At 38.5% G+C, this 26,767-nt stretch overlaps 1 protein-coding gene across 7 annotated transcripts in view; it reads right to left on the bottom strand.

Moving 5' to 3' along the window:
- The window catches only part of LOC131504411 (endogenous retrovirus group K member 10 Gag polyprotein), a 49,388-nt gene extending 24,361 nt beyond the window's left edge, over positions 1-25,027 (bottom strand). For all 7 annotated transcript variants that reach the window (XM_058716656.1, XM_058716659.1, XM_058716657.1 and 4 more), the window contains exon 1: positions 24,683-25,027. The gene's annotated coding sequence lies outside the window, so the exon portion shown is untranslated. The remainder of the gene's footprint in view (positions 1-24,682) is intronic.
- Positions 25,028-26,767: the final 1,740 nt, after the last annotated feature.

The following is a 26,767-nucleotide window of genomic DNA, read 5'->3' as shown; positions in this document are numbered from 1 at the left end:
TGACATTTTTAATCACCTAACCACAAAAAACTCATATCCAAGACCCTTAGAAAAATAATTCTTACAAATCAAGGTGGAAAATCTCAAGAAAGCTCAAGAAAGACATCTCCACAGATTTCACAGGGAAATAAAATAGCAAACAAACATGTAAAAGTACTCAATCTTATTTGTAGTGAAGAAAATGCAAATTAACGTCTCAGAGAGATAGCTGTATCTTGTAGAAATTCTTTAATGCTTCCTAATTCACTGACCAGTGCTGAATTTTGTTTTTCACCAGACATGTGGGAGCCAGGTTCCAATAAATCCAAAAAATTCTCTGAAGAAACCACTAGACCGCAAATCATCCCTTGACACAGAGTAATTCTGCATGTTGACCTAGTCCCTGCATGGGACACCGTGTGTCATCTCAGTATGAAGATTGGCCCTGGCAGATAGCACCACTCTTTCTTCATCATGGCCTTACTTGCTAGTGGTGACTCATGGGTATCACCTGTCTCCAAAGATTTACTTCTTTAATAGCATTCTAGTGCTCCTTAACATTTATTGAATCCCTTACTGGGTCCAGCCTTGGTCCAGATGTCTTAATCACATGACCTTGCAAAAACCCTAAAGGTTAAAGATACTGATTTCTCCTTTGTAGATAAATATAGTAGATTAGGGCTACAGACTTGCCAAGAATTGTTATAGTGAGATGCAGAATCCAGAAGTAAACACTGGTCTCTTTGTCTCTTACTACACTTGGTGATGCAAAAACTCACTTGAAATTAACTTTCTTACCAAATTTTTTTTTATCCTTTAAGCCCCTTATAAATGAAGTGTTGGTGTACTATATTGATTACCACATAGGAGCTTTACAGTGTGGCAGTATAAACTGAGCAGTTACTGTTACTTTTGCAGTTCTGCCATTCATTCCACAACCACTAAATTGTTTCTAGACAGATCTTTATTTTTCAACACCCCATCAAGGAATTCAGTTCATCTCACATTTTGTGACATCAAGCCCTACTTATTATCTTTATCCTACTGCTCATTGGATACTTGATGAGCACCTATTATGGTCAGATATGGAGTTCAGTTCTGGGGTTACAAATATGAGTAATATAGTCATTGCCTTCAAAGTTTCTTAGAAATTATAACAGCTAGAGTTAGGTTCATCTAAAGTTAGATTCACTATTATTCATCTGTGAGTAATAGAAGAGGTCCAGCAAAGTATGGCTTAGAGAAGAGAAAGTTTTGTTATGAAATTTTTTTTAACCTTTTACTTGTAAGTCCTGCGATAAACAATCCAGGACTCGTATTGAGGCTCTGCTCAACAAAGTCAGCAGGGGCACAAAGCTCTTCTCGAAACGGGATCAAATCTGAATATAATAGCCACACATTCAGGGAACCTGAGGAGGATACCAGAGTCAAAAGTAGAAGTAATCCTTGCTGTTCTGAACTACTTAAGACAGTTACGTAGATATTAGTGGACTACAGAATATACATGAGTGAAAGGGGGCTGGAAAGTTCACATCTTCTCCCTGCTGAGGCTTCAGGAATCCCAAGACCATCCGCTTGCCTATCTTCCCTCCAATTCTCACCTTGGAAGAGTTTCACACAAACATTTCTTCATGCACCACTCCCCACTGACTTCAGGGTCCTTACTACACATGATAAAGAATGTATTCAAATTATTTCAGAAGCATATTTCTTAGGATGGATTTCTTGGATAGTACCTCAGTTGGAGAAGTTTCGGTTGTTTTACTTGTTCTTTCTCAAGTATTCAGTTTGATAAACAATCAGTGTTTTTATAAAAACAATCAGAAAACATAGATGAACAAAGGTAACAACCAATACTCTATCTGAAATTTGGGAGAATGGCTCCTCACATTTAAACAATTGTTTCTTCCCCACTGTTCACACACTTACATCTGCACATTGTGGGGTATACATTCATGTCCAAACATGACCTCTTGCCTCTTGAAGACTCAAGAAGAGGTGATTAGACAGAATATCTCTGTGGAGGGTACACATAAGCAAAGAATAGATGGAAACAGCTGGTTGCATAGGTGGAAGTAGGCAGTAGAAAATATAACAGACAATATTTACACAATATCAAGTTTGTGGTTGCAAATGTGGATTTAGTTCTTAATGTCTTTTTGAGGGAATTGCATCATAAAATAGAAGGATATTTAGTTGGAATTAGAAAATGAAGTCCTTTCTCTCTGTCGTAGTAATTATGGGAATAAACCAAAACTGCCCTGAGGGTTGGCCTTGAAGAGAAGGGCCATATGGCTTAATTCACATCAGATAGCAAATGTCATTACTGCTGGCATATATGGAGCTTCTCCTCATGAGTCTGTGTGGTGCCTATAGCCTGAGTGAGTAAAAAAGAGCCTTATTGATAGAAATGTATAGTCACTTGAAATCTTAAATCATAATTATAAATTTTGATGAAGTTGTCCCTTTCTGTTCCCTCCCCCAAATGAAAGCAATTGTTCCTTGTACATTTAAAATTTCAGTTCAGAGTTTCCTTTCTCTTTCTCTCACTATCTCTTTTGAGATTTCCTACAGGAAATTTAAAGATCTCTATTCATTTTGCTCATCTTTTATATTAATGAAGGTTAACACCTACATTGCTTTAAAAGAGGGCTCTAAAATACAATGTTTATAAATATTAAAGTGTATTTCATGTTACTATTGAAATTTTCTAGTTTTCTGAGGCACATGTCTGGTCTCTAGACCATGAGACAGGAAAAGAGAATGTCAGAATACTTATTCAGTGTTTCAAGGCTCAGACTGAAATATGAGTCTTTCATATTTTATTTATGAAAACTGAAACATTTGGACATACCTGGCTGAAATATAGGAAATATGGTCTCTAGGTGTGTGGCTATGTGCTAAGTGGAAAGAATAGAACAGAACTTTTTTTTTTTTCCTTTTTGATGGGGGAGGTAACCAGAGTCAGCCACACCTTTTAAATATAATCATAGAATCACAGACTATTCGGTAGGATATGTTGACCATAGATAAATAGTGTATTATAGTTCATAATAGCATAATTTTGGAACCAAGATGCATGTTTTCAAATTGCATTTTTACATCCTGTGTTTTGTGACATTCAATAATTTAGCTAACTTCTTAGTTTTCTCATCTATAAAATAGCACTAATAATAGAACCAATTTTTTAGTCTAATAATGAGAATTAATGAGTTAATATCCTTAAAGCATTGGGCACATCATAATAATTATTTTGCTATTAGTAAGAGTAACAGTGAACTCAAATTGGAATGGCTGGTAATCTCACTAAAGTTTTTATTGGCCATATGTGTTCTCATCCTGCCCTTCACTCAACTCAAAAATTAATATCTCCCCTCATTAAACCCATGTTTTAAATGGGAGCTGCCAACTTCTTGACCTTGCCTCTATGGCCATGGTGATGATCCAAGTGGTAGATAATCTCAAGCAAGAATAATCACAGTTTCTCCAGTTTACCCTGGAGAGATTATTAATAGGTATTAATTTTAGAGGAGGGATGACCCTATTACACAAGACAGAGTAATCAGAATGCCTCCTATGATCAGAAAGTCCTCTTGGATCATGAGGATGTAAAACATTTAAGTGTTGGGATAAAATAACAAAAGAAAATATAAATTAAGAGTATTTCCTTCAGCTCCCATCCTTTGTGATTGTTACAAGATTTATGCTTTAAAATATGATATTCAGTAAGTCTAATTACAGAGGAGTATATTGATGTATTGGTAAGAGTATATTAGTAAGAGAAGGATTATAATCAGAAAGTTTTCCTAAACTGGTAGAAGTTAGTAAATAACAAGTTTGATTGAATTGGAATAATGTTGTTGGAATTCATGGAATTATGTCCCATGAATTAATAAATTTCCAACTGTGAAAAACTATTTGAGCACCTTGCTTAGAAATAAGGTGTTATTTGTCACCTAGTGTTTGCAGTTCAGGGGTCTTAACAGACATTCCCAGACAGGAATCATGCAGCATACAGAGAAGGAACACACCCTGATGACATCCAGATTTGCATGGGGTTCCTGAAAACATAGACATTAAGCAGTTTCAGATCAGGAATATGTTTAATGAAGTTCTTCAGCTAGGCAAATCTGAGGATAAAGGGAAAAAATATTTTTTAGAGTCAAGATTTATAGGCTTTAGAATTCATAAACGGGGAAAAGACAGTATCTTCTCTGACATAAAGCTGAAAACAATAGAATGAATGTTTTGGGTATTGCTGGCATGAATAACTATAGAAAAAAGGAACAGGAATTGATACTGTGAGTTACTGAAAGTCCGCTCTCAGTTTAGCAGTTATTATGCCTACGCCCTGGGGATCAGAATGGAAACAAGTTTAGGAGGACTTAATATTTTTAAGATCTACACTTGAAGGATACTGGATGCTAGCATTTTGTATTTACTAACTTAATAAAAGACAAGAGGGTCTCTCCCTGAGAAGCCTTGATGCTCCCTCTATTTTATGTCCTTTATTACAGGTTCAGCCAGTTGTGCCTTATACCTCCTTCTACCCCTAACTAAACATATTTGTTTTAGGCCACATCATTGATGGTTATCATAGGTATCTAAGGTGTAGCTCAGACTCTTGTCCTCACCTTGCCCTAACCCCATTCCCCAAAGAACACATTTGGTGCCTTGCAAGTGAGACCAATTGGAATGAGCATCTTCACTCTTGATCCCAAGATCCAGTCTGTGAAATCAAAATAGTTTGCTAGTGGGGCACCTGGGTGGCTCAGTCAGTTGAGTGTCTGACTTCAGCTCCGGGCATGATCTCGCAGTTCGTGAGTTCGAGCCCTGCATCGGCCTCTGTGCTGACGGCTCAGAGCCTGGAACCTGCTTCAGATTCTGTGTCTCCCTCTCTCTCTGCCCCTCCCTGACTCAAGCTCTGTCTTTCTCTGTCTTCAAAAATGAATAAATGTTAAAAAAAATTTTTTTTAATAGTTTGCTAGCTTAGTTTCCTTCCAGTATGTATAATCTCATTGGTGATGGTAAATATATATGTTAGTAGATTGTTGTTAATCTACACTGCTGGAAATGCCCCTTAATACATGTGTTTAAAACTTTTCAAGGATAGTTCATTTTAGGTGAAAGAATTGTTATAGATTGCTGGGAAGATGGTGGAGTAGGAGGACCCTAAGCTCACTTCCTCTCATGGATAGAGCTAGATGAGATGGATACTCACGTCAGTGTAAATAACCCAGAAAACAACCCAAAGGCTACCAGAACAAACTCCACAAAGAAATAGGGAGAAAAGGCCACATTAAAGATGGTAGGAAGGGTGGAAATGCTGTGGGGAGGTAAATGAATCTGCAGGACTGTCACAAGCACAGAGAAGGGAGAGAAATAGACCTTCACACTGGGTAGCTGGCATGCTGAAGATGAATCCCCACAACATTTTCTTTGAAAACCAGAGGGTCCAAATTTTGTGGGTTCTTGCAACCAACAGAATTTTAAAAATCAGTGAACTCAGCTCTGTGAGAGTCAGGAGGGGGAGAGGAAACTGAATCCCCACCCTTAAAGAGACAGCACAATGAACAGCCCACAGAGATATAGCATACAACCAACAGTTTGAAAAACACCTGGGGCACACAGGAAGGAGACTTATTTACTAATATCAGAGGATGTGTGGGACAGAGATCTGTGGGAGACTTCTCTGAGAAGAAAAGAGTTGACCAGCGCCATTTCCCTCTCCCACCCCATAGCATAAACACATGGCCACCCACATGAACCAGTGTGGCACCAACACTCACTACCTAACTGGCTAATACCATCACCCAGTCCATATTTATGTGATCTGCCTACTTCAGCCAGGCCTGCCTCAGTCCCAGCACTGCAGGTCCCCACCTCAAGGACCAAGGAAGCTTTGGTAATTCCACATTTCCCTACCTACACGCATTGCTGATCCATGATTTCTAACCTGCCATCTTGGTCCTGGCATCAGTGGCATATCTCTCAGAGAACCAGCATGCAACCTTGCTAAAATTACACATCATCCCCCCTTAAATCTTGTGGATCTGCCTCCTCCAATATGCTCTTGGCCAGAGCCCATCCAAACTGGGGCTACAAGCCTGGCAGTTTGCAAGCAGTTGCAACAGAGGCCACCATTGCCCTGCAGGACTCCTAACCCAAGAAAAGAGAAAGATAATCACACACACATCAATCAGACTGTAGCCCCAGCAGGGGGCTGGGGGAAGACAGCTGATCTGACTGCAGACTCTACCTACCACAGGAAGCTTCTCAGTGGACAACACAGGGAAAGCTCCTTGCAGTTTGGTACAACTGCATCACTGGCAAACTCCTGGTCTGACTCAACTCAAGCCCAAGGGAGCCTAAGATTGGTACATTAACACCACAAGGACAAAAAACTGCCCCCAACAGGCAAAGAGAGTCACTGGAGACAACGGGACTGAAGGAAACAGTGGCTCAGCCACAATAGTAGGGCACCCAAAACACACATAGGAGATATCCCTGAAGTGCTAAATTCCAATAAATGAGAGACCTTGCATGGCAAGGCACTACAGGACCTCCTCCTCATAAGGGCACTACTTTCAAGAACAGGAGACATAGCCAACTTTCTTAATACACAGAAACACACATAAAGAGTTACATAAAATGAGGAGACAGACTAATGTGTCCCAAATGAAAGAATAGGACAAAATCAGAGCAAGAGACCTAAGTCAAATGGAGATAAACAATATGCCTGATAGGAAATTTAAAGTAATCATCATAAAGATACCCACTGGACTTGAGAAAATAGTGGAGGACATCAATGAGACCCTTAAAAAAGAGATTAAAAAGAATCAGAGATGAAGAACACAATGAATGAAATTAAAAATACGTTAGATGGAATAAATAACAGACTAGAGGAAGCAGAATAACAAATCAGCAACCTGGAGGACAGAGTAATGGAAAGTAGGCAAGCTGAGTAGGTGAGAGAAAAAAACTATGCAAAATGAGAACAGATTCAGGGAACTCAGCAACACTATTAGCATAATAACATTTGCATTATAGGGATCCCAGAGGGAGAAGAGCGAGTAAAGGGACAGAATCTTTATTTGAAGAAATAGTAGCTGAAAACTTCCTGCATCTGGGGAAGGAAACAGATATCCATATCCAGGAGGCACAGAGATCCCTCAACAAAATTAACGAAAGGAAGTCCACACCAAACACAGAGTAATTAAAATGGTAAAAAGTAGTGATAAAGAATTTTAAAAGCAGCAAGAAAAGAAGAAAACAGTTACATACAAGGGACCTTGTAAGGCTATCAGCAGATTTTTCAGTAGAAACTTTTCAGGTAAGGGATGTCATGACATAGTCAAAGTGTTGACAAGAAAAAAATTCTGCATCCAAGAATACTCTATCTACTAGGGTATCATTTCAGAATAGAAGGAGAAATAGAGTTTTCCAGACCAAAAAATGTTAAAGGAATTCATGACCACTAAACCAGCCCTACAAGAAATGTTAAAGGGACTCTTTGAGTGGAAAGGAAAGATCATAAGTAAGAGTAAGAAAAGTAGGAAGCACAAGAGCAGAAAAAATAAGTATATCTGTAAAAAATAAGTAAATCTGTAAAAAGGGACTCATAAAATAAAAGGATGTAAAGTTTGACACCATATACCTATAACATAGGTGGGGAGGGGAGAGAAGTAGCAAATGGGTCCAAGCTTAAGCAATTATCAACTTAATATAGAGTCTATGTGCAGAAGATGTTATATACAAACCTAATGGTAACCAAAAATGAAAAACCAGTAAAAGATGTGCAAAAATAAAGGGAAAGGAATCCAAATATCTCATTAAAGATAGCCAATCTATGAGAAAAGAAAGCAAGAAAAGAAAGGAACAGAGAAGAACTACAAAAACAACCATAAGACAAGTAACAACATGGCAATAATTATGTACCTATCAACAATTATTTTGACTATAAATGGACTCAGCTCTCCAATCAAAAGATATAGGATGACAGAATGGATAAAAAAACAAGACCCATCTAAATACTGCCAACAAGAGACTCATTTCAGACCTAAAAACACATGCAGATTGAAAGGGAGGGGTTGGAGAAACATTTTTCATGCAAATGAATATAGGAAGAAAGCCAGGGTAGCAAACTGATAGCAGACAAAATAGACTTTAAAATGAAGACTGTAACAAGAGACAGAGAAGGACACTATATAATCATAAAGGAGATACTCCAGTAAGAAGATATAGCAATTATAAGTATTTATGCACCCCAAATGGAAACACCCAAATACATAAAGCAGTTAATAACAAACATAAAAGAACTAATTAATAGTAATATAATAATAGTAGGGGACTTTAACACCCCACTTATATCAATGGACAGATCATCCAAACAGAAAATCAACAAGGAAATGGTAGCTTTGTATAATACATTGGATCAGGTGGGTTTAACAGGTATATTCAGAACATTCCATCCTAAAACAGCAGAATACATATTCTTTTCAAGTGCACATGGAACTTTCTCCAGAATAGATCACATATTAGTCCATAAAATAAATCTCAAAAAATTTAAAAAGATTGAAATCATATGATGCATCTTTTCTGACCACAAAACTAAGAAACTAGAAAATAACCACAAGAAAAAAAAAATCTACAAAGAGCACAACTACATGGAGGTTAAATAACAGGCTACTTAACGATGACTGGGTCACCTACAACATACATGAAAGGGGAAATAAAAAATACATGGACAGAAGTGAAAGTGAAAACACAGTCCAAAATCTTTGGGATGCAGCAAAAGTGGTTCTAAAAGAGAAATTTACAGCAATACAGGCCTACCTCAAGAAGCAAGAAAAATCTCAAATAAACAACCTAATCTTATACCTAACAGAACTAGAAGAAGAATAAACAAAACCCAAAAACAATAGAAGGAAGGAAATAATAAAGATTAGAGCAGAGATAAAGAAAATAGAAACAAAACAAAGGAAAACAAAAACCAAAAAAACCCAATAGAACATATCAATGAAACTAGGAACTGGTGCTTGAAAAGATCGGCAAAATTGATAAGCCTATAGCCAAAATCATCAAAAAAAACAAAAGAGGACTCAAACAAAATCAGGAATGAAAGATCAGAAATAATAAATGACACCACAGAAATACAAAGGATTATGAGAAAATATTATGAAAAACTATATGCTAACAAATTGGACAACCTAGACAAAATGGCTACATTTCTGGAAACATGTAACATCCCACAACTAAATCTGAAAAAAATAGAAAATTTGAACAGACCAGTTATCTGCAATGAAATTGAATCCGTAATCAAAAAACTCCTGACAAACAAAGTTCAGGACCACGTGGCTTCACAAGTGAATTCTACCAAACATTAAAAGAAGAGGTAATACCTATTCTTCTCAAACTATTCCAAAAAATAGAAAAGGAAGGAAAAACTTCCAAATTCATTCTATGAGGCCAGCATTATCCTGATACCAAATATATATATATATATATATATATATATATACACACACACACACACACACACACACACATACACACACATACACATACACATACATACACACACATATGGAAAGGTAAAGAGGAAAGGAAAGGAAAGGAAAGGAAAGGAAAGGAAAGGAAAGGAAAGGAAAGGAAAAGAAAGGAAAAACTGTTGCCTCCTTTATGTCACAGTTAACAAATATAATCTGAACACTTTTGTGGTAAATATGAATGACTTAATGGCTCATCTAAAATTCAGATTCTTGAGATGATTAGGAAGATGGTGGCTCAGGAGGATGCTGGGCTCACCGCGTCCTACTGATCACTTAGATTCCACCTACACCTGCCTAAATAACCCAGAAAAACGCCAGAAGACTAGCAGAACGGAGTCTCCTGAGCCAAGCGCAGATGAGAGGCCCACAGAAGAGGGTAGGAAGGGCGGCGAGGCGGTGTGCGCTCCACAGGACTGGCAGGAGGGAGCCGGGGCGGAGGGGGGGCCTGCCAGCCAAGCAGAACCCCCGAGTCTGGCTGGCAAAAGCGGAGGGGCCGGACGGACTGTGTTCCGACATCAAGCGGGACTTAACATCTGGAAGGTTATAAGCTAACAGCTCTGCTCGGAGAACGGGAGGGCTGGAGGACAACGGGAGGGAGAGTTGTTGAGCCCCGGACGACAGGGCGCAGCTTGGCGGGGAACACAGGTGCTTGCCAGTGCCATCTCCCTCGCCCATCCCCAGCCAAAATCCCAAAGGGAACCAGTTCCTGCCAGGGAACTTGCTTGCACCGTGCAAACACCCAACGCTGTGCTTCTGCAGATCCATCCCTCCGGTGGGTCTGACTCCCTCCTGGTGCCACAGGGCCCCTCCTGAAGCGGATCTCCGAAGGAAAAGTGAGCTGAGCCTGCCCCTCCTGCCCCCGTGTACCTTGCCGATCCACCCCAGATAATATGCCAGATCCCCAGCACCACAAGTCTGGCAGTGTGCAAGTAGCCCAGATGGGCCACGCCACCCCACAGTGAATCCCACCCCTAGGAGAGGGGAAGAGAAGGTGCACACCAGTCTGCCTGTGGCCCCAGCGGTGGGCTGGGGGCAGGCATCAGGTCTGACTGCGGCCCTGCCCACCAATGCAAGTTATTCAGGACAGCACAGGGAAAGTGCCCCGCAGTTCTGCACCACTCCAGGGACTATCCAAAATGACAAAACAGAAGAATTCCCCTCAAAAAAACATCCAGGAAATAACGACAGCTAATGAACTGATCAAAAACGATTTAAACAATATAACAGAAAGTGAATTTAGAATAATAGTCATAAAATTAATCGCTGGGCTTGAAAACAGTATAAAGGACAGTAGAGAATCTGTTGCTACAGAGATCAAGGGACTAATGAACAGCCAGGAGGAGCTAAAAAATACCATTAATGAGCTGCAAAATAAAATGGAGATGACCACGGCTCGGATTGAAGAGGCAGAGGAGAGAATAGGTGAACTGCAAGATAAAATTATGGAAAAAGAAGAAGCTGAGAAAAAGAGAGATAAAAAAAATCCAGGAGTAGGAGAGGAAAATTAGAGAACTAAGTGATGCACTAAAGAGAAATAATCTATGCATAATTCGTATTCCAGAGGAGGAAGAGAGAGGGAAAGGTGCTGAAGGTGTACTTGAAGAAATAATAGCTGAGAACTTCCCTGATCTGGGGAAGGAAAAAGGCATTGAAATCCAAGAGGCACAGAGAACTCCCTTCAGACGTAACTTGAATCAATCTTCTGCACGACATATCATAGTGAAACTGGCAAAATACAAGGATAAAGAGAAAATTCTGAAAGCAGCGAGGGATAAATGTGCTCTAACATATAAAGGGAGACCTATAAGACTCGTGACTGATCTCTCTACTGAAACTTGGCAGGCCAGAAAGGAATGGCAGGAGATCTTCAATGTGATGAACAGAAAAAAATATGCAGTCGAGAATCCTTTATCCAGCAAGTCTGTCATTTAGAATAGAAGGAGAGATAAAGGTCTTCCCAAACAAACAAAAACTGAAGGAATTCATCACCACTAAACCAGCCCTACACGAGATCCTAAGGGGGATCCTGTGATATAAACTACCAGAGACATCACTACAAGCATGAAATCTACGGACATCACAATGACTCTAAACGCATATCTTTCTATAATAACACTGAATGTAAATGGACTAAATGTGCCAACCAAAAGACATAGGGTATCAGAATGGATAAAAAAACAAGACCCATCTATTTGCTGTCTACAAGAGACTCATTTTAGACCTGAGGACACCTTTAGATTGAGAGTGAGGGGATGGAGAACTATTTATCATGACTGGAAGTCAAAAGAAAGCTGGAGTAGCCATACTTATATCAGACAAACTAGACTTTAAATTAAAGGCTGTAACAAGAGATGAAGAAGGGCATTATATAATAATCACAGGGTCTATCCATCAGGAAGCGCTAACAATTATAAATGTCTATGTGCCAAATACAAGAGCCCCCAGATATATAAAACAATTACTCACAAACATAAGCAACCTTATTGATAAGAATGTGGTCATTGCAGGGGACTTTAACACTCCACTTACAGAAATGGATAGATCATCTAGGCACATAGTCAATAAAGAAACAAGGGCCCTGAATGATACATTGGATCAGATGGACTTGACAGATATCTTTAGAACTCTGCATCCCAAAGCAACAGAATATACTTTCTTCTCGAGTGCACATGGAACATTCTCCAAGATAGATCACATACTGGGTCACAAAACAGCCCTTCATAAGTATACAAGAATTGAAATCATACCATGCATACTTTCAGACCACAATGCTATGAAGCTTGAAATCAACCACAGGAAAACATCTAGAAAACCTCCAAAAGCATGGAGGTTAAAGAACACCCTACTAAAGAATGAGTGGGTCAACCAGGCAATTAGAGAAGAAATTAAAAAATATATGGAAACAAACGAAAATGAAAATACAACAATGCAAATGCTTTGGGACGCAGCAAAGGCAGTCCTGAGAGGAAAATACATTGCAATCCAGGCCTATCTCAAGAAACAAGAAAAATCCCAGATACAAAATCTAACAGCACACCCAAAGGAAATAGAAGCAGAACAGCAAAGGCAGCCTAAACCCAGCAGAAGAAGAGAAATAATAAAGATCAGAGCAGAAATAAACAATATAGAATCTAAAAAAACTGTAGAGCAGATCAACGAAACCAAGAGTTGGTTTTTTGAAAAAATAAACAAAATTGACAAGCCTCTAGCCAAGCTTCTTGAAAAGAAAAGGGAGATGACCCAAATAGATAAAATCATGAATGAAAATGGAATTATTACAACCAATCCCTCAGAGATACAAACAATTATCAGGGAATACTATGAAAAATTATATGCCAACAAACTGGACAACCTGGAAGTAATGGACAAATTCCTAAACACCCACACTCTTCCAAAACTCAATCAGGAGGAAATAGAAAACTTGAACAGATGTATAACCAGCGAAGAAATTGAATCAGTTATCAAAAATCTCCCAACAAATAAGAGTCCAGGACCAGATGGCTTCCCAGGGGAGTTCTACCAGACGTTTAAAGCAGAGATAATACCTATCCTTCTCAAGCTATTCCAAGAAATAGAAAGGGAAGGAAAACTTCCAGACTCATTCTATGAAGCCAGTATTACTTTGATTCCTAAACCAGACAGAGACCCAGTAAAAAAAAGAGAACTACAGGCCAATATCCCTGATGAATATGGATGCAAAAATTCTCAATAAGATACTAGCAAATCGAATTCAACAGCATATAAAAAGAATTATTCACCATGGTCAAGTGGGATTCATTCCTGGGATGCAGGGCTGGTTCAACATTTGCAAATCAATCAGTGTGATACATCACATTAATAAAAGAAAAGAGAAGAACCATATGATCCTGTCAATTGATGCAGAAAAGGCCTTTGACAAAATCTAGCACCCTTTCTTAATAAAAACCCTGGAGAAAGTCGGGATAGAAGGAACATACTTAAAGATCATAAAAGCCATTTATGAAAAGCCCACAGCTAACATCATCCTCAATGGGGAAAAACTGAGAGCTTTTTCCCTGAGATCAGGAACACGACAGGGATGTCCACTCTCACCGCTGTTGTTTAACATAGTGTTGGAAGTTCTAGCATCAGCAATCAGACAACAAAAGGAAATCAAAGGCATCAAAATTGGCAAAGATGAAGTTAAGCTTTCACTTTTTGCAGATGACATGATATTATACGTGGAAAACCTGATAGAATCCACCAAAAGTCTGCTAGAACTGATACATGAATTCAGCAAAGTTGCCGGATACAAAATCAATGTACAGAAATCAGTTGCATTCTTATACACTAATAATGAAGCAACAGAAAGACAAATAAAGACACTGATCCCATTCACAATTGCACCAAGAAGTATAAAATACCTAGGGATAAATCTAACCAAAGATGTAAAAGATCTGTATGCTGAAAACTATAGAAAGTTTATGAAGGGAATTGAAGAAGATATAAAGAAATGGAAAAACATTCCGTGCTCATGGATTGGAAGAATAAATATTGTCAAAATGTCAATACTACCCAAAGCTATCTACACATTCAATGCAATCCCAATCAAAATTGCACGAGCATTCTTCTTGAAACTAGAACAAGCAATGCTAAAATTCATATGGAACCACAAAAGGCCCCGAATAGCCAAAGTAATTTTGAAGAAGAAGACCAAAGCAGGAGGCATCACAATCCCAGACTTTAGCCTCTACTACAAAGCTGTCATCATCAAGACAGCATGGTATTGGCACAAAACAGACACATAGACCAATGGAATAGAATAGAAACCCCAGACCTAGACCCACAAACGTATGGCCAACTCATCTTTGACAAAGCAGGAAAGAACATCCAATGGAAAAAAAACAGTCTCTTTAACAAATGGTGCTGGGAGAACTGGACAGCAACATGCAGAAGGTTGAAACTAGACCACTTTCTCACACCATTCACAAAAATAAACTCAAAATGGATAAAGGACCTGAATGTGAGACAGGAAACCATCAAAACCCTAGAGGAGAAAGCAGGAAAAGACCTCTCTGACCTCAGCCGTAGCAATCTCTTACTCGACACATCCCCAAAGGCAAGGGAATTAAAAGCAAAAATGAACTACTGGGACCTTATGAAGATAAAAAGCTTCTGCACAGCAAAGGAAACAACCAACAAAACTAAAAGGCAACCAACAGAATGGGAAAAGATATTTGCAAATGACATATCGGACAAAAGGCTAGTATCCAAAATCTATAAAGAGCTCACCAAACTCCACACCCGAAAAACAAATAACCCAGTGAAGAAATGGGCAGAAAACATGAATAGACACTTCTCTAAAGAAGACATCCAGATGGCCAACAGGCACATGAAAAGATGCTCAACGTCTCTCCTCATCAGGGAAATACAAATCAAAACCACACTCAGATATCACCCCACGCCAGTCAGAGTGGCCAAAATGAACAAATCAGGAGACTATAGATGCTGGAGAGGATGTGGAGAAACGGGAACCCTCTTGCACTGTTGGTGGGAATGCAAATTGGTGCAGCCACTCTGCAAAACAGTGGTGGAGGTTCCTCAAAAAATTAAAAATAGATCTACCCTATGACCCAGCAATAGCACTGCTAGGAATTTACCCAAGGGATACAGGAGTACTGATGCATAGGGGCACTTGTACCCCAATGTTTATAGCAGCACTGTCAACAATAGCCAAATTATGGAAAGAGCCTAATGTCCATCAACTGATGAATGGATAGAGACACTGTGGTTTATATACACAATGGAGTACTACGTGGCAATGAGAAAGAATGAAATATGGCCCTTTGTAGCAACGTGGATGGAACTGGAGAGTGTGATGCTAAGTGAAATAAGCCATACAGAGAAAGACAGATACTATATGTTTTCACTCTTATGTGAATCCTGAGAAACTTGGCGGAAACCCATGAGGGAGGGGAAGGAAAAAAAAAAAGGAGGTTAGAGTGGGAGAGAGCCAAAGCATAAGAGACTCTTAAAAACTGAGAACAAACTGAGGGTTGAGGGGGGGGGTGGGAGGGAGAGGAGGGTTGGTGATGGGTATTGAGGAGGGCACCTTTTCGGATGAGCACTTGGTGTTGTATGGAAACCAATTTGACAATAAATTTCATATATTGAAAAAAAAATTCAGATTCTTATCCAAACTATCAGGAATACGGGCTAAGAAAATGACCAGCCTGTCAATAGAGTTTGAGGCTCAATGGAACTTTCAGAGAAACTGTGGGAGAACTCACCAATTCCCCGTCTCCTGACTTCCTGTTGGCCCGATTCATATTTAGTAAGTGATAAGGTCTAAAGTTTATCCTTCCCTTCTTCATGGATATAAAATTCTGGTTCTGGTGTCAATTTCAGGACAAAATCTAATAGTTTATTTTCTATTAATATGTGACCTAAAAGGCAGTGTAGGGCAGGGTTACTTTGAAATCAGACTAATGCAGAGAAATGAGCTGCTTTTTCTGGTGACCAATAAAGTCTATGTTATCCCGAAACCAAAAGAGTTCTAGGAACAACTGAATGTTTTTGTGAACTTTGCAAACTGAATTTCTTGCCCATCCTGTAAACCCCTTTCCAGATAAATTAAAATTATTCATTGCATGCAGATGAACTCGGAAAAGTTGGTTAGAATAATTTAATTTGTAGTATGTACTTTTTTATTTTATTTTTTAAATATACTTAAAAAGCAATAAAGATAGATAAAACCCTAGAAGAATATGTATGCTAAAATTAACATGATTTCTAGGACATTGAAGAGATTGAAGTTTATTTTCATAGTTTTGTGTGCTTTATAAATTTATCTTCAATGAATGTCAATTATTTTTATCACAGAAGTACCTACGTATAATAATAAAATATCTTCCATTTTGAAAAATTATGTCATTGCAAGTATTATTTTCTGAGTAATTTCCATGTATCATGTATTACAAATCAATCAGTCATATATTTTTTAGAGAACTATCTAATAAACACTGACTACATCCCAAATCTCACACATTAGCACTCAACTGGGCACATTGAAGTTATTTATATTAAACTGGGTCAGACAGGAAAAGTCACCTGGAGCAAGAGATTGTAGTGGCCTCCATGGTTTAGATAGAACCTGGGTATTTGATACACTTGCAGAGACAAAAGATACTTTATCCTAGCGAGCCAAGAAGGAGGCAAAACTTCATAACAATAGCAGTTCCGGACTGGAACAAATTATTCTTTTATCCATGTGATAAGTGAAATCGCACAGTTTCTGTATCATTCTTTTTTTAACTTTATGATAAATCTTGGATATTATCTCACAGTCATTAAATAGTGTTTCTCTTTTTATTTTAGCGACTGAGGAGTGTTCTGTTCTACCCATGTCCCATAATTTACATCACCAGTACCTGATAGACGGATTTCAGAGTTCTTTTAGTCTTCTGCCATTACAATAGTGCTGCCACAAATATCCTAGTACATCTGTCATTTTCCACCAGGGCAGATTGTCTATGAGATAGAGTCCTTAAAAATGAATGGGTAAGGGGCACTAAGGAATCTACTCCTGAAATCAGTGTTGCACTATATGCTAACTAATTTGACTGTAAATTAAAATAAATAAATAAAAACACTGAATTACACATTTTAAAAAAAAGAACTTGCTGCGTCAGAGGTTTTGTGCATTTAAAATTTTGATATGTGCTTGTACCAGCTTATACCATTGCTAACAAATATGAGAGATTGCCTGTTTCCCCAAACCCTTGACAATCTGATGTCCCAACGAATGTGTTATTTATCGCTGCTTTTAGAAGTAAAACAGATAACTCATAGTTTTAATTTGCACATCTCCTTATGACCCTTACATCTTTATTTTCTTCTACTATTTTTGCCCAGTTTTTCATGGGGTTGTTCTTTTTCTCACTGTTATCTGAAGGGCTCCCTTATAGCATGAAGAAATTATCTCCTTGTCTGATATAAATTGCGATTTTTTTTCCATCTTGCCGTTTGTCTTTTTGTTTGGCTTATATATTTTAATAAATAATTTCATTATTTTTATGTAGGTGGATTTATTAATTTTTTATTTTATGTCTTTCATGTGACATTTTAAAAGGGACTCATTATAGTACTGTTTTTTTTAAGTTCAGATATATTATCTAAGTTTTTAGTTGAATTTTTCATGTTTCACTTTGATCCTTCTGAAATATATTTTGTAAAAGGAATATGGGAAGCTCTAACTTTATATTTTTTCATACTTTTTTCATAGTCCAAATACCATTTACTGAAAAATCCATATTCTTTCACTAATGTAAAATACCAAATTCATCATATACTGAATTTCAGTATGAATTTGAGTCTATTTTTAAGCTTTCAAGTCTGTTCTATTGATGCTTAATGTTTATTTATTTTTGAGAGAGACAGAGAGAGAGACAGAGTGTGAGCAGGGGAGGGACACAGAATCTGAAGCAGGCCCCAGGCTCCAAGCTGTCAGCACAGAGCCCAACACAGGGCTCAGTATCACAAACTGTGAGATCATGAACCTGAGCTTAACTGACTGAGCCACTCAGGCGCCCCTATTGATGTTTAAAATTAAATACCAATGTGGTAATGGTTGGGATGTTTTACTGTATGATTACAGTGAGTGCCCCCCACCCCCATTTTTTCCCCAGAATTTCATTGGATATTCTTGCTTTAAGTTTTTTTTTTCTTTGTGTGTGTGTGTGTGTGTGTGTGTGTGTGTGTGTGTGTGTGTGTGTTTAAGTGTGTTTAAGTAGGCTTCACACTCAGCACTAAGCCCAATGTGGGGCTAGAACTCACGACCATGAGATCAAGACCTGAGCTGAGATCAAGAGTCGACACTTAACCCACTGAGCCGCTCAGGCACACCGCTTGCTTTTAGTTTTTATATGTCTGCCTTAAAACAAGTTTTTCTGCTTCCCAAAGTATCTTTCTGCCAGATTTATCTGAATCATATTAAATATATACATTGACTGTAAGGATTGACATTTTAATTTCTAACCCTCTTTTACAAATTTTTGTCTCTTTCAGTAACATTTTAATACTTCTTTATATGAACGCCTTATACTTGTTGATTTTATTCTACAGCACTTTGTTTTGATGATATTGCAAACTAGGCCTTTCTTTCATTACATCTTATGACTTGTTTCCCATTTATGTAAGTTAATTTTTTCAAAAAACATGCAATTTGTTTTCTGTATTACAGGTTCTGATATTCTTTAGAAATTACTTTTTATTTTTAAAACTTGTATTGAATGAAAGAGGCATAATATATGGTGTCAAAAGTGAGTCACAGCATTATGCTGGGAAAGCAAAAAGAAGACTCATTTTATAATTTCCTTAACAGGAATTCCAAGCCTCTTTCGTTTATGGCCTGAGAATTCCCTTCCCTATTCCAAATAGCCTCCTGCTCCCACAGTGCCAGCTGCACCATGAACTGTGTAACTCTGGGCTTCCATTGTCTTGAATTGTTTCAGTGTCTTCTCTTTTAGTTGATTTATTTCCTTATTTACTCCTCAGATTTCATTTTAAATCCTACATTAAGCAGTTCTTCTTGGACTTATCAGAGAAGAAAAAGAATTCACTTCTGAAAACCCCTAATTATCAGGAGCATGGGTTTTGTATTTACCAGAGTCAACAACTAAGTGTGTATGTCTATTTCTCTACCACCTCAGAGTATTCTTTGATGAGTTTGTCTAATGTTTCCATACATTTGGACCTAGATAGTTAGAGTATCTGTGGTGTGACCCTTCCGAAGTTACCCTCAGCACCATCTCACAGCAGGTAGGGAGAGGTTGACCCAAGGCCAGTCCTGAGAACTAGCCTTATAAAGTGTTCCAGTCCAAATGATGCCCTTTGAGAGGTAATGTAGATTCAGTGCTAATTAATTCTCAGTTCCGACTGAGGTACATCTCACATCTGAAAAATAATGGAATGCTGACCCTGTATGAAAAACTGGTTATCAAGCTTCCTGTTGAGCCAAAAAAGGATTTTTCCCTCCGTGCTATGATAGGAGACCCAGGCACAAATCTAGAAACAAATGCAGTGAATTTTAGAGCTGTCAGCATCTCAAATTTCATATCAGGTGAAATTTGATTCTTTCAATATTGGATGGATCTATTTTAGATCTCTTTGATGATTGTTAGCAAGAATGATATTCATGGTTTTCTAAAGATTATAGATAGAGAAAGCTAAGGCTCTATTTAACTGGGACAAAATGAGACCATCTTATAATACACCCCTACTCATTCTTCCTTTTTCCAAACCATGCTTTTTCTATGTTTCAGTGAGTCAGGATCATTCTAGAAAATCCCAGTTTAAGATCAACTGGGCACAGGAGTCCCCAGTGCCATTCCTTAAGTTCAAAGATTCACTAGAAGGGCAGGGAACTCAGAAAAGTTACATGCTCAAAGTGACAGTTTATTACAGCAAAAGGCTATGAATTGAAACCAGCAAAAGCAAAAAGTGCATAGACTAGAGTCCAAGACAGAAACAGGCACAGATTTCTAATTGTCGTCTCACAGTAGCATTGTATAGACAGTATGCAATTCTCCCAGAAACATGAGAAAACCCAAGCCTTGGTGTTTAGTATTTTTGTTGTTGTGAGGGACAGTCATGTGTAGACGTGGGGAGCTCATGTAGCTGCTCTCAGTTACTCAGACTGAGGCCCCTTCAGAAGTCAAACTGATTCAGTGTAGCCTAGGACCCTTATCATAAATCACATTGTGAGCATAAGTTATCTGGTGGTTTATATGGGAGCCCAACATATATACAAAACATTTTAATCAGGCAGAATATTCCAAGGGCTTTCATTTATTTTCTTCCAGGAGCCAGATAATGGCTACACCTTTCTTTGGAATGTGAGGGTCTCCCAGACCTACTGAGTTAACCTTCACTAGACAGGCTATAAGAATGAAGGCAATGTCGGGGCACCTGGGTAGCTCAGTCGGTTAGGTGTCCAACTTCAGCTCAGGTCGTGATCTCACAGTTAGTGGGTTTGAGCCCTGCGTTGGGCTCTGTGCAGACATCTCAGAGCCTGGAGTCTGCTTCAGATTCTGTGTCTCCCTCTGTCTCTACCCTATCCCACTCATTCTCTCTCTCTCTCAAAAATAAAGAAACATTAAAAAAAATTTTTTTAATGAAAGCAATGTCATGAGAAAGGTAAAATGAAGAATTTGATCATCTTATTGGAAGGATATGTCAATGTTTTATTATTGGCTTTTTAAAGTATAAATATTATTCTTTCTCTGAAATACCTGACTATCTAGGTATTAGTAAAATATGTAGTATATGTTTTTAAAATTAGGTCATTTGGGGTGCCTGGGTGGCTCAGTCAGTTAGGCGACCGACTTCAGCCCAGGTCATGATCTCACAGTTCATGAGTTCGAGCCCCGCATCCGCCTCTGTGCTGACAGCTTGGACCCTGGAGCCTGCTTCCGGTTCTGTGTCTCCCTCTCTCTGCACCTCCCCTGCTCATGCTCTGTCTCTCTCTGTCTCTCAAAAAATAAATAAATGTTAAAAAATTTTTTTTAAATAAAATAAAATTAGGTCATTTTAGGGGCACCTGGGGTGCTCACTCACTTGAGCATCCAACTCTTGATTTCAGCTCAGGTCATGATCCCAGGGTTGTGGGATCAAGCCCTGTATCACACTCCGTGCTGAGCATGGAGCCTGCTTAAGCTTCTCTCTTTCTCTCCCTCTGCCTCTCTGCTGCTTGTGTGTTCTCTCTCTCTCTCTCTCTCTCTCAAATTAACAAAATTAAAATTAAATTAGGTCATTTTATTTCATTGTGATGTTGTAGTTAATAACTTCCAATCTGATTAGCTATTTTTCTTGACATATAACAGGGGGAACATTTGATAGGGAAAAGAAATAGTAAACCTTGGGAAGTTATAGCACTGATTGTAATCTGGACTTTTTTTTCATGGCATAAATTGGTCCAAAATCATTTGGTTCAATGTTGGGTGTACTGAGATCATTATTAAAAATGTTTAAACTTTTGGATGTAATGGAAGCCAAAAATATACTTTTGCTAATTTCAGTTTATTTAGAGTAATGTAAAATAAGGAGAAATGACTCATCTCACCTAATACTATAAAAACAAAAGACCAAAAATGACCTCATTTACAGTGTTCTCCATGAGTCAATTTCATGCTTTATAGAAGTCAGTGACAGGTTAATCTCAAAAGTTCAGAGATTTGGACTAAAATTTTTGTGAATGTTCCTGGCGTAACTGAAGTTTTTCTGTAGATTATTTAAATAGGTTACTTCACTGAGACCCTATACTTAGGATTCCTACTTCCAACCCTACCACTCTTGTATGCTCCAACAGGCAGTTCTCATTGATCCCAAGGTTACAGTTTAGATGCCTTTTCCTCTAGGATGCTCGTTCTAGCCTGGACCCTAGTGGGACAGGAGTATGGGGAGAAGTGAATAGGTTTTTTTAAATTATAGTTTTTGTTGGTTGGTTTTATTTTAGAGAGAGAGAGAGCACACATATGCACGAGCAGGGAAGGGGCAGAAGGAGAGAGAGAGAGAGATTGAGATCTCAGGCAGGCTCCAAGCTCAGCATGGATCCTGACACAAGGCTCCATCCCACAACCCTGGGATCATGACCTGAGCCCAAAATCAAGAGCTGGACACTCAACTGATTGAATCACCCAGGCGCTCCTAAATGATAGTTTTATGAGCCTCATAAAAAGGCCATGGCTCTTGCACCTGACTTCTTATTTCTTCTGAAGATGCTTAAATCACAACTAATTCAAGTAATTTCAACAGCAGTTAAATATGTTCTAAGAGGAACATTAACTTTACAATTTGTCAATCTCGTCTATATTGAGGTAAAACCGTTTGAGAACCCTGCCTTAGGATCAACATAGGAAGAGTGTTCTTAGGTGTTGATGCCACTTCTATATTCACATTTTCTACCCATCAGACCCAGTAAACTGTTTCTATTTTTCTTAATTTTTTAAAAAGTTTATTTATTTATTTTGAGAGAGAGAGAGAGAAAGTTGGGGAGGGGCAGAGAGAGAGAATCCCAAGCAATCTCCACACTGTCAGTGCAAAACCTGTTGCAGGGCTCAAACCCATGAACCATGAGATCATGACCTGAGCCAAAATCAAGAGTTGGACACTGAACCAACTGAGCCACCCAACACACTCCTCTTAATATGTTGTTTTTTTTTTTTTAATTTTTTTTTTCCAACGTTTTTTTATTTATTTTTGGGACAGAGAGAGACAGAGCATGAACGGGGGAGGGGCAGAGAGAGAGGGAGACACAGAATCGGAAACAGGCTCCAGGCTCCGAGCCATCAGCCCAGAGCCTGACGCGGGGCTCGAACTCACGGACTGCGAGATCGTGACCTGGCTGAAGTCGGACGCTTAACCGACTGCGCCACCCAGGCGCCCCTCTTAATATGTTTTTTTTAACGTTTATTTATTTTTAAGAGAGAGAGAGAAACAGAGTACAAGTGGGGGAGGGGCAGAGAGAGAGGGAGACACAGAATCCGAAGCAGGCTCCAGGCTCCGAGCTGTCAGCACAGAGCCCAAAGCGAGGTTCCAACTCATGAACCGTGAAATCATGACCTGAGCCGAAGTTGGAAGTTTAACCAACTGAGCCACCCAGGTGCCCCTCTCAATATGTTTTATATGCATGGTGGCACCCTTTTTATCCCAAATTTTACTCATGGGCTTGGTAATATTCAGATATGCCAACCTGCAACACAAGCAGCAACACCAAGGCACAGTGCCCTAATCAGAATTTTCATGAAGGTTAGCTAACACCACATTTTGATAACAGTGGGCCGAGATACAAGCATCATGGTTATTTTTTTTCTGTTAATGAAGTTGAGAAGTATTTATTGAGTGCCTACTATGTTTCACATCTGTTCTTGTTGGTAGAAATCTAGCAGATGAAAAGCCAGATAAGCATTCTTATCCTACAGGTTTATATCTTAATATAAGAAGACAATAAATAAGTAAAGATATAGATGAACAAAATATTTAATATTGTGTTCAGGAATGAAAAAAAAGGTGGGATAAAAAGAGGAGGAACAAGATAAAAAAGTGAGATAAAAAGAGGAATACAGTATTTAATATTGCATTCAGGAATGAAACAAAAAAGGTGAGATTAAAAAGAGATAGGATAGTCAAGGAAGACCTCTTGGAGAACTACATTTGTGCAGAGCCTTGAAGAGAAGAAGCAGCAGGAAGCATTGCAGGCATAGGAGCAGGATTTATCAGTTCTTTTATTGAGAACCTGATAACTCTCAAAAGAAAAATTCAGGTGTTGTATGATTTATGAGCCTGAATTTCAGAAGAGTATTAAGGCAGGAAATATCAATGTTGAGAGGTATCACAATAAAACTGGCATTAAAAGTCCTAGGATTAGGAGTGCCTGGGTGGCTCAGTCAGTTAAGCATCTGACTTTTGATCTGAGCTCAGGTCATGATCTCTAGGTTTATGAGTTCAAGCCCCACATCGAGCTCTGTGCTGATGGTGTGGAGCCTGCTTCGGATTCTGTCTCTCCTCCTCTCTAACCCTCCCTAACTTGTGTGTGCATTCCCTCTGTCTCTCAAACTAAATAAATAAACTAAAAAAATGTTTTTTAAAAAGTCCTAGGATTAGATGAGATCACTTCAAAGAGGATATAAACAGAGGAGAATAAAGATCCTGGGGCCAAGTCCCAGAAGAGTTTATAATTTAGATGCCTAGAAGAAAATTTAGAGCCTGGTAAAGAGACTGAAAAGAATATGGGAAGAAACCCTGAAGAATGTGGTACCACAGAAGCCAAGAAAGGAAAAGTAGTTGAGAGTAGCAGGGGTAAGTCACCTTGAAATATGATGCCAAGCAGGGGACCGAGATGGATGCAAAGAAACATCCATTTAATCAAAATGGAGGTCGTCGGTAAATATAACAAGAGCAGTATCATAGAGTGTTGGGGTTTAAAACCAGAGACCAGCCAACTAAAATAACTAGTGGGGGAAAAAAGTGAAAAGAGGAAATTGAGACAATATACTTTTGCCTCAAAGAGGAGTAAAAAGAAAAAAAAAAAGGACGGTAGTCATTCTATCTGGGGACAGAAGAAGCTAAGGTTGCAATTTTGCTGGTGAGAATTAGAATGAAAAGATTTGTTAAATAAGAAATTTAGAGTCTCTTACCTTAGGATTTCACCATCAAGGATTTTCCAAGAAGTTCATCAAGCAGGATTATCCAATATGATACAGTCTTACAATAAACACAGCCACCACAGGCTGAGAAATCTTGTAAAGAATCTTTTCGGCTTTCTAGTTCACAACAAACAGGTACTCAGTCTTCTTTTCCATCAGACACAGGGAGTCCAAATAGTGGATTTAGATATCACGGTAACCTGCACACTCAGAACAACCTCTCAGGAGAAATAAAATCACACATCCATTTTATGTCTCAAGGTTATGTACACCAAAGCATATTTTATGTATTCAAAGCAGATGTACACCAGCTGAGGTCTGGTGGAACTTCTCTACTTTTCTATGGCACAAAACGTAGGCTAGTTGGTAAACAGCAGACCACTTCCCCTATCTTTCACCAATTCTCTCTGATGATGTCAGTGTTGAAATGCAGGGTATTATCAGTCTCCATTGATTGTTTTCCATAATAAAAATAAAATTGAAGCCATACTTATTATGTATTGAGTATCTACTCTGTGCTAAGGTCTACGATGTATTCCTTCCATACCTGACCTCACTGATATTTACAAGAACTTTGCAACTTAGGACATATTATACTCACTTTGCAAATGTAGATGGAGTTCAGGAAAGGCTGAGTGCCTTCCCCAAAGGTAGAGTGAATAAGTGGTAAACCCAGAATTTGAAAACTGGATTATCTGTTTCACTATGTCATGCTTTGCAGCCATTTCACTGGCAGAATAATCCTTTAAAACATTAATTACCCCATGTACTCTTTGATCCGTAAACTACAGGGACTTTCTGTTGATTCTTCTATACCAACAGCATGCTCTCTAGTCAATAGTGTGACTATAAGGGCTCTATTTATTTCTGCAGAGTCAGCTCTCGTCCCACAAATTCAGTAGTTCCAGATTGGGTTCTTGCCTTGCATGGCTAGTCCCTCATCAGGAGCCCCAGTTCACTTCATGTTTTGTAAAAGTATTGTTTTCATTGTTTTATATATGATACTAGACTTTAAACTTGGTAAGTATATTCACTTTTGCCTTCTAAATTTTATTCTAGGTGTAATGATATTCTATTTAAAAAAATTAATTTAGAAATTACATATATAAAGAACAGTAACTGAATTACATTCTTACAGTAGATAGTTTTCAAAAAGTAGGCATGCCCTTCTACCATAACCAAAGTCAAGCAATGGATTATTACCAAAAACTCCAAAAAGCCTAGTCATGGCACCTCCCAAATTTAAACTCCTTCCCTTCTCCCACAAGGAAACTGGTAGGCAGAGTTTGATAATGATCTCAGCCTTCTAGTATTCAAACGCTTGCATAATCCTTTCCTGAGTGTGGGCTTAACTTAGTTACCTTTAATTCTATCCTAACAAACAGAATATAACAAAAGTGATGGAGTGTCACTTCCATGATTAGGTTACAAGGAACTGATTCCCGTATCACTAGTACTCTGTGTCTCGTCTTTTTGACTTGCTCATTTTGATGAAGCAAATTGCCCAGGTGGAGAGGCCCAAATGTCAAGGAATTGAGACTAGTCTCCAAGCATCAGCCAGTGTGGATCTGAGGCCTTCAGTCCAACAACACACGGTGAGATGAATTTTACCAACAACCACATGAAATGAGCTTGGGATGGTAATCCTTCCCCATTTGAGCCTTGAAATGGCTACAGTTCCAGTCACACCCTGACTGAAGCTTGTTCTCACCTTGAAGCAGAGGACCAGACTAAACCATGCCTAGATTCCTGGCCTATAGAAACTCTGAAATGACAAATGATGTTTTGGGAGTGTGTAATGTGTAGTCATAGATAACTAATACAGAAACTGATCTGACTTCTATCACCATAGATTACTATTGTCTGTTTTTATTTTTACATCAATGGAATTTTACAGGATGATTTGTTTTATGTTGGCTTCTTCACCATTATGATTTATAATTTGTTCAAGTTGTTAGTTTTTTGTCATAATTTATTCATGTGTTTTGCTGTATAGTATTCCATTTGATGAGTATACTGCCGTTGTGTATCCATTCTATTGATGTTGAGAACTTGGGGTGGTGTTTATGGCACTCA

The sequence above is a fragment of the Neofelis nebulosa genome, chromosome 2, assembly GCF_028018385.1.
Source record: "Neofelis nebulosa isolate mNeoNeb1 chromosome 2, mNeoNeb1.pri, whole genome shotgun sequence".
In the NCBI taxonomy this organism is placed as follows: Eukaryota; Metazoa; Chordata; class Mammalia; order Carnivora; family Felidae; genus Neofelis; species Neofelis nebulosa.
Note: the sequence above shows the minus strand (reverse complement) of the source record. Positions and strands in the feature narration are given on the sequence as shown.